Source organism: Coregonus lavaretus (genome assembly GCF_964263955.1).
Source record: "Coregonus lavaretus genome assembly, chromosome: 30".
In the NCBI taxonomy this organism is placed as follows: Eukaryota; Metazoa; Chordata; class Actinopteri; order Salmoniformes; family Salmonidae; genus Coregonus; species Coregonus lavaretus.
This window is the reverse complement of record NC_140017.1, coordinates 40,082,136-40,089,461: the sequence shown is the minus strand read 5'-3', so window position 1 is coordinate 40,089,461 and position 7,326 is coordinate 40,082,136. Positions and strand designations below refer to the sequence as shown.

At 44.5% G+C, this 7,326-nt stretch overlaps 1 protein-coding gene across 1 annotated transcript in view; it reads left to right on the top strand.

The window, feature by feature from the left end:
• The first annotated feature begins 10 nt into the window (after positions 1–10).
• Positions 11–7,326, top strand: part of LOC311105451 (programmed cell death protein 10-like) — a 30,104-nt gene continuing 22,788 nt past the window's right edge. Inside the window, exon 1 of the mRNA XM_084147605.1 lies at positions 11–119. The gene's annotated coding sequence lies outside the window, so the exon portion shown is untranslated. The remainder of the gene's footprint in view (positions 120–7,326) is intronic.

Below are 7,326 nucleotides of genomic sequence, written 5' to 3'. Positions count from 1 at the left end.
TGCAGAAAACTTCCGTCTTTGAATTACAAAATAAAACACACGACTAGCTAGCTAGCCACGGCAAATGAGCTTACTTCGGTCTACATAAGCAATCTACCACTTCTGTCTACTGTAAACAGGTATGTAGCTAAAGGCAGCGTTGCTATTTCACCAACTAACGTTAGCGAATCGTTTTTGTTTAGCTAGCTAAGATAGCTAACGTTAAAGTACCTGTTTAGCTAGCTAGTAATTTAGCGCATTCAATCACGCACCTAGCTACCTACCTGGGCGATGATTCCTACAAAGTGGCAATGGTAACTAGCTAACTGATCATTAGAAATTCCCCTCACTGTTATTAGAGTATGTCTAGCTAGCTGTTGATCATAGCTAGCTATGTGTCGGTCGATTAGGATAGGGGGAAATTATTAGCTACAATCAACGTAACTGTAGATGTCATAACTAAGCTAACGGTAGCTAGCTTATTTTAGTTGTGTAACTTAAATTAACCACGGTTCTGGCACTGCCAATGGCAGGTGACACCCAACTTACTAACGTTATCTAGCTAACAATCGACGAAACTTATTTACTTAGCTAAATTAGTTAGCCTCGGTTCAGCTTGCGAGCTCGAGAACGCTAATTTACCGATACGGTCGCAGTCTAGCTGCAAGACGGGACACACTATTTTCACGCCACTCCTATACATTACAAAGTGGTTTTTGTAGCAGGTTAGGCGAGCATTTCCCTAACCTTAACCTCAGTCTCCTAACTTTCTAGGTTAATTCTCCTAACCTGCTACAAAGTAAATTCGGTATCGAAGTGGCGTGAAAGGAGCGTTACCCCGATTCTCTGTATGGGCCTCTGTAGCTCAGCTTGTAGAGCTGCCTGAAATAACGTCTCAATGGATGTATAGCTTGGTTTTTGTAAAAAAAATTGTTGTGTTTATTTCACCTTTATTTAACCAGGTAAGCCAGTTGAGAACAAGTTCTCATTTACAACTGCGACCTGGCCAAGATAAAGCAAAGCAGTGCGATAAAAACAACAACAGTTACATATGGGGTAAAAAAACATAAAGTCAAAAAATACAACAGAAAATATATATACAGTGTGTGCAAATGTAGCAAGTTATGGAGGTAAGGCAATAAATGGGCTATAGTGCAAAATAATTACAATTAGTATTAACACTGGAATGATAGATGTGCAAGAGATGAGATACTGGGGTGCAAATGAGCAAAATAAATAACAATATAGGGATGAGGTAGTTGGGTGGGCTAATTTCAGATGGGCTGTGTACAGGTGCAGTGATCGGTAAGGTGCTCTAACAACTGATGCTTAAAGTTAGTGAGGGAGATAAGTGTCTCCAGCTTCAGAGATTTTTGCAATTCGTTCCAGTCATTGGCAGCAGGGAACTGGAAGGAATGGCGGCCAAAGGAGGTGTTGGCTTTGGGGATGACCAGTGAGATATACCTGCTGGGGTGGGTGTTGCTATGGTGACCAATGAGCTAAGATAAGGCGGTGATTTGCCTAGCAGTGATTTATAGATGGCCTGGAGCCAGTGGGTTTGACGACGAACATGTAGTGAGGACCAGCCAACAAGAGTGTACAGGTCACAGTGGTGGGTAGTGTATGGGGCTTTGGAGACAAAACGGATGGCACTGTGATAGACTACATCCAATTTGCTGAGTAGAGTGTTGGAGGCTATTTTGTAAATGACATCGCCGAAGTCAAGGATCGGTAGGATAGTCAGTTTTACGAGGGCATGTTTGGCAACATGAGTGAAGGAGGCTTTGTTGCGAAATAGGAAGCCGATTCTAGATTTAACTTTGGATTGGAGATTCTTAATGTGAGTGTGGAAGGAGAGTTTACAGTCTAACCAGACACCTAGGTATTTGTAGTTGTCCACATACTCTAGGTCAGACCCGTCAAGAGTAGTGATTCTAGTTGGGTGGGCGGGTGCCAGCAGCGTTGCAGCGGAGGGTGCAGAGCTGGTGGCTGGGGTAGGGGTAGCCAGGTAGAAAGCATGGCCAGCCGTAGCAAAATGCTTATTGAAATTCTCGATAATCATAGATTTATCGGTGGTGACAGTGTTTCCTAGCCTCAGTGCAGTGGGTAGCTGGGAGGAGGTGCTCTTATTCTCCATGGACTTTACAGTGTCCCAAAACTTTTTGGAGTTAGTGCTACAGGATGCACATTTCTGCTTGAAAAAGCTAGCCTTTGCTTTCCTAACTGATTGTGTATATTTGTTCCTGACTTCCCTGAAAAGTTGCATATCGCGGGGGCTGTTCGATGCTAATGCAGTACGCCGCAGAATGTTTTTGTGCTGGTCAAGGGCAGTCAAGTCTGGGGTGAACCAGGGGCTACAGTGGGGGAAAAAAGTATTTAGTCAGCCACCAATTGTGCAAGTTCTCCCACTTAAAAAGATGAGAGAGGCCTGTAATTTTCATCATAGGTACACGTCAACTATGACAGACAAAATGAGAAAAAAAAATCCAGAAAATCACATTGTAGGATTTTTAATGAATTTATTGGCATATGATGGTGGAAAATAAGTATTTGGTCAATAACAAAAGTTTCTCAATACTTTGTTATATACCCTTTGTTGGCAATGACACAGGTCAAACATTTTCTGTAAGTCTTCACAAGGTTTTCACACACTGTTGCTGGTATTTTGGCCCATTCCTCCATGCAGATCTCCTCTAGAGCAGTGATGTTTTGGGGCTGTCGCTGGGCAACACAGACTTTCAACTCCCTCTAAAGATTTTCTATGGGGTTGAGATCTGGAGACTGGCTAGGCCACTCCAGGACCTTGAAATGCTTCTTACGAAGCCACTCCTTCGTTGCCCGGGCGGTGTGTTTGGGATCATTGTCATGCTGAAAGACCCAGCCACGTTTCATCTTCAATGCCCTTGCTGATGGAAGGAGGGTTTCACTCAAAATCTCACGATACATGGCCCCATTCATTCTTTCCTTTACACGGATCAGTCGTCCTGGTCCCTTTGCAGAAAAACAGCCCCAAAGCATGATGTTTCCAACCCCGTGCTTCACAGTAGGTATGGTGTTCTTTGGATGCAACTCAGCATTCTTTGTCCTCCAAACATGACGAGTTGAGTTTTTACCAGAAAGTTATATTTTGGTTTCATCTGACCATATGACATTCTCCCAATCCTCTTCTGGATCATCCAAATGCACTTCAGACGGGCCTGGACATGTACTGGCTTAAGCAGTGGGACACGTCTCGCACTGCAGGATTTGAGTCCCTGGCGGCGTAGTGTGTTACTGATGGTAGGCTTTGTTACTTTGGTCCCAGCTCTCAGCAGGTCATTCACTAGGTCCCCCCGTGTGGTTCTGGGATTTTTGCTCACCGTTCTTGTGATCATTTTGACCCCACGGGGTGAGATCTTGCGTGGAGCCCCAGATCGAGGGAGATTATCAGTGGTCTTGTATGTCTTCCATTTCCTAATAATTGCTCCCACAGTTGATTTCTTCAAACCAAGCTGCTTACCTATTGCAGATTCAGTCTTCCCAGCCTGGTGCAGGTCTACAATTTTGTTTTTGGTGTCCTTTGACAGCTCTTTGGTCTTGGCCATTGTGAAGTTTGGAGTGTGACTGTTTGAGGTTGTGGACAGGTGTCTTTTATACTGATAACAAGTTCAAACAGGTGCCATTAATACAGGTAACGAGTGGAGGACAGAGGAGCCTCTTAAAGAAGAAGTTACAGGTCTGTGAGAGCCAGAAATCTTGCTTGTTTGTAGGTGACCAAATACTTATTTTCCACCATAATTTGCAAATAAATTCATAAAAAATCCTACAATGGGATTTTCTGGATTTTTTTTTCTCAATTTGTCTGTCATAGTTGACGTGTACCTATGATGAAAATTACAGGCTTCTCTCATCTTTTTAAGTGGGAGAACTTGCACAATTGGTGGCTGACTAAATACTTTTTTTCCCCACTGTATATCTGTTCTTAGTTCTGAATTTTCTGAATGGGGCATGCTTATTTAATATGGAGAGGAAAGCACTTTTAAAGAACAACCAGGCATCCTCTACAGACGGAATAAGGTCAATATCCATCTAGGATACCCGGGCCTGGTCAATTAGAAAGGCCTGCTCGCTGAAGTGTTTTAGGGAGCGTTTGACAGTGATGAGGGGTGGTCGTTTGACTGCGGACCCATTACGGATGCAGGCAATGAGGCAGTGATCGCTGAGATCCTGGTTGAAGACAGTGGTGTATTTAGAGGGTAAATTAGTCAAGATGATATCTATGACGGTGCCCATGTTTACGGATTTAGGGTTGTACCTGGTAGGTTCCTTGATAAATTGTGTGAGATTGAGGGCATCTAGTTTAGATTGTAGGACGGCCGGGGTGTTAAGCATATCCCAGTTTAGGTCACCAAGCAGTACGAACTCTGAGGATAGATGGGGGGCAATCAATTCACATATGGTGTCCAGGGCACAGCTGGGGGCTGAGGGGGGTCTGTAGCAATCGGCAACAGTGAGAGACTTATTTCTGGAAAGGTGGATTTTTAGAAGTAGAAGCTCAAACTGTTTGGGCACAGACCTGGATAGTATGATAGAGCTCTGCAGGCTATCTCTACAGTAGATTGCAACTCCGCCCCCTTTGGCAGTTTTATCTAGACGGAAAATGTTGTAATTCGGGATGGACATTTCAGAGTTTTTGGTGGCCTTCCTAAGCCAGGATTCAGACACTGCTAGAACATCAGAGTTGGCGGAGTGTGCTAACGCAGTGAATAACTCAAACTTAGGGAGGAGGCTTCTGATGTTAACATGCAAGAAACCAAGGCTTTTACGGTTACAGAAGTCAACAAATGATAGCTCCTGGGGAGTAGGACTGATACTGGGGGCTGCAGGGCCTGGGTTAGCCTCTACATCACCGGAGGAGTAGAATAAGGATACGGCTAAAGGCTTTAAGAACTTGTCTTCTAGTGCGTTGGGTACAGAGAATAAAAGGCGCAGATTTCCGGGCGTTGTAGAATAGATTCAGGGCATTATGTACAGACAAGGATATGGAAGGATTTGAGTACACTGCAGGTAAACCTAAGCGTTGGGTAACGATGAAAGATGTCGCATCTCTGGAGGCACCGACTGAGCCGGTCTTCGCGTGTATTGGGGGTGGGACAAAGGAGCTATCTAAGTCAGGTTGAGCGGGACTGGGGGCTCTACAGTGAAATTGTATAATAAGAACTAACCGAAACAGCAATAGGCAAGGCATATTGACTTGGGAGAGAGGCATAAAGCAATCACAGGTGTTATTCGAGAGAGCTAAGACAACAACTGGTAATGGCGACAAAAGTTTGGGCTGAGGCTGGACAGATAAACAGGATGGGGTACCGTGTAAAGGAACAGTCCAGCAGACATCAGTTGTGTGGCTGAGTGATCATAAGGTCCAGTGAACAGCAATAGGTGAGTCCTGGAGCAGTTCGATGGCTGCAGTTCGATGGCTGCTACGGCACAGGCGAGCAGGAGGCACGGCTGTTGATTGCGTGTGCTAACGGGCCGGGGGCTAGCAGATGGATCTTTGTGGTCGTCGCAACGGGAAGCATGATGAAACCACATCAGGCGATTACGTCGGCAGACCAGTTGTGATGGATCGGCGGGGCTCCGTGTCGACACTAGGAGGTCCTGTCCGGTTGACAGAGAGGTAGATAGCCGGGAGATGGGCTCGAGGCTAGCACAAGGCTAACTGGTGCTAGCTTCGGGACAGTGGTGATTAGCCAACAACAACATCCATTCGGTTGCAGCTAGCTAGTTGCGATGATCTGGTGTTAAAGGTCCAGTGATTCCGGTAGAAAATCCGATATGTTCTGGGTAGATAGCGCGCTGTGCAGACTCACCGATAATTGTCCAGGCTAGAGCTGACTGGTAGGTAGTGCAGGCCACGGACAATGGTGAAAACTGCTAACGGTGGCTAATAGCAAGTAGCTAGTTAGCTGGCTAGTTTCAGCCGGTTCTAGATAAAAAGGTATAAGAAATAATAGAATCCATTCCACATTGGGTGAGGCGGGTTGCAGGAAAGTATATTTAGTTGAAGGATGAAAAGTGAGATTGAGAAATATATTCGAAAAATACAACAAAAAAACTGGTGAGATAATAGGCAACTGAGAGAAGCATAGCATCAGATAAGAAAGAACACGTCCAATACTTTTCCTTTACTCAGCTATTGTCCCCCACTCTTCACTGATGGGTGGAATGTGTCTAGTCTCACTCTGGTGCCTTTAGGCTGCTATCAAGTCCTTTCAAATCAGAGACCATGAAGGAAAAGAGTCAAGCTTGTTGTGAGATTATTGAGACATGGCCCAAGGAGTTGCCCCTGTGTTCTGCTCCAGGATCAGTTTCCCCCTGCCTCCATCCTGGTCTGAAAGGAATACATGGGGATGAAGTTGGCATTGGAGCAGTGCTCAGAGCAGCCTCTGGGAATGGTTTTATTAACGCCCTCTAAAGACACTGCCTGCCTAGCCAGAAATAGAATTTACACACAGTGAGGTACTGTCTGGTAATGGCCCAGGGTGATGTCATACAGTAGATAATGCTGCTGAATGTTTGTCAGAGTAGGAGGAAAGAGACTCGTAGCCTGCCTGCTTGGAAGCACAGCTGTACCAGGGTTTCCATTAGCTGGCAATTGCTAGCTTTTGGCCCAAAAAATAAGAAAAGCCATAAAACTGTTGCCGGCCAAAACGACTGGGAGAAAGAAAATCACATTGCGAAATAATGCTTTTTATTCATTGATGGAAATACCTGTCGATGGTCATAACCCTGTATAGGCCACCAAACCCTGCTCCACTTTCTTTACTGATTTCTCTGAACTATTGTCTATTGTCCTTGAGAACAATGATAAAATCATTGTGTTGGGCGATTTTAATATTCATGTTGACAAATAGACTGACTCCAAGGTCATTGAATTTCTGAAATCTTTTGAGCTCTATGGACTTTATCAAACATGTTTCTGGGCCCAATCATAACCTCGGTATTCTGGACCTGATTTATTAACGAGGGGCTTTCTATTGACCTATCCTCTGTTGATGTTGCTTTATCTGATCGCCACTGGGTATTTTTTACTACCTTATTGCCCAAAGCACAGGGTAATACTGAACGCATTATTAAGAAACGCTATGTTACCTCTGAAGTTGCTACAGATTTTGAGTGTATGACCAATACTCCACCACCTATTCTGCCTTCCTTTTGTGATAATTTAGTTGATAACTTTAATAGCAATTTAAGGGCAACCATTGATGCCATAGCTCCAGTAAAGTTGAAAATGTCCACATCCAAACGGAGAGCCGCTTGGATGAGTGAGGAAACTAATAAATTAAAGAGAAATTACAGAAAGGCAGA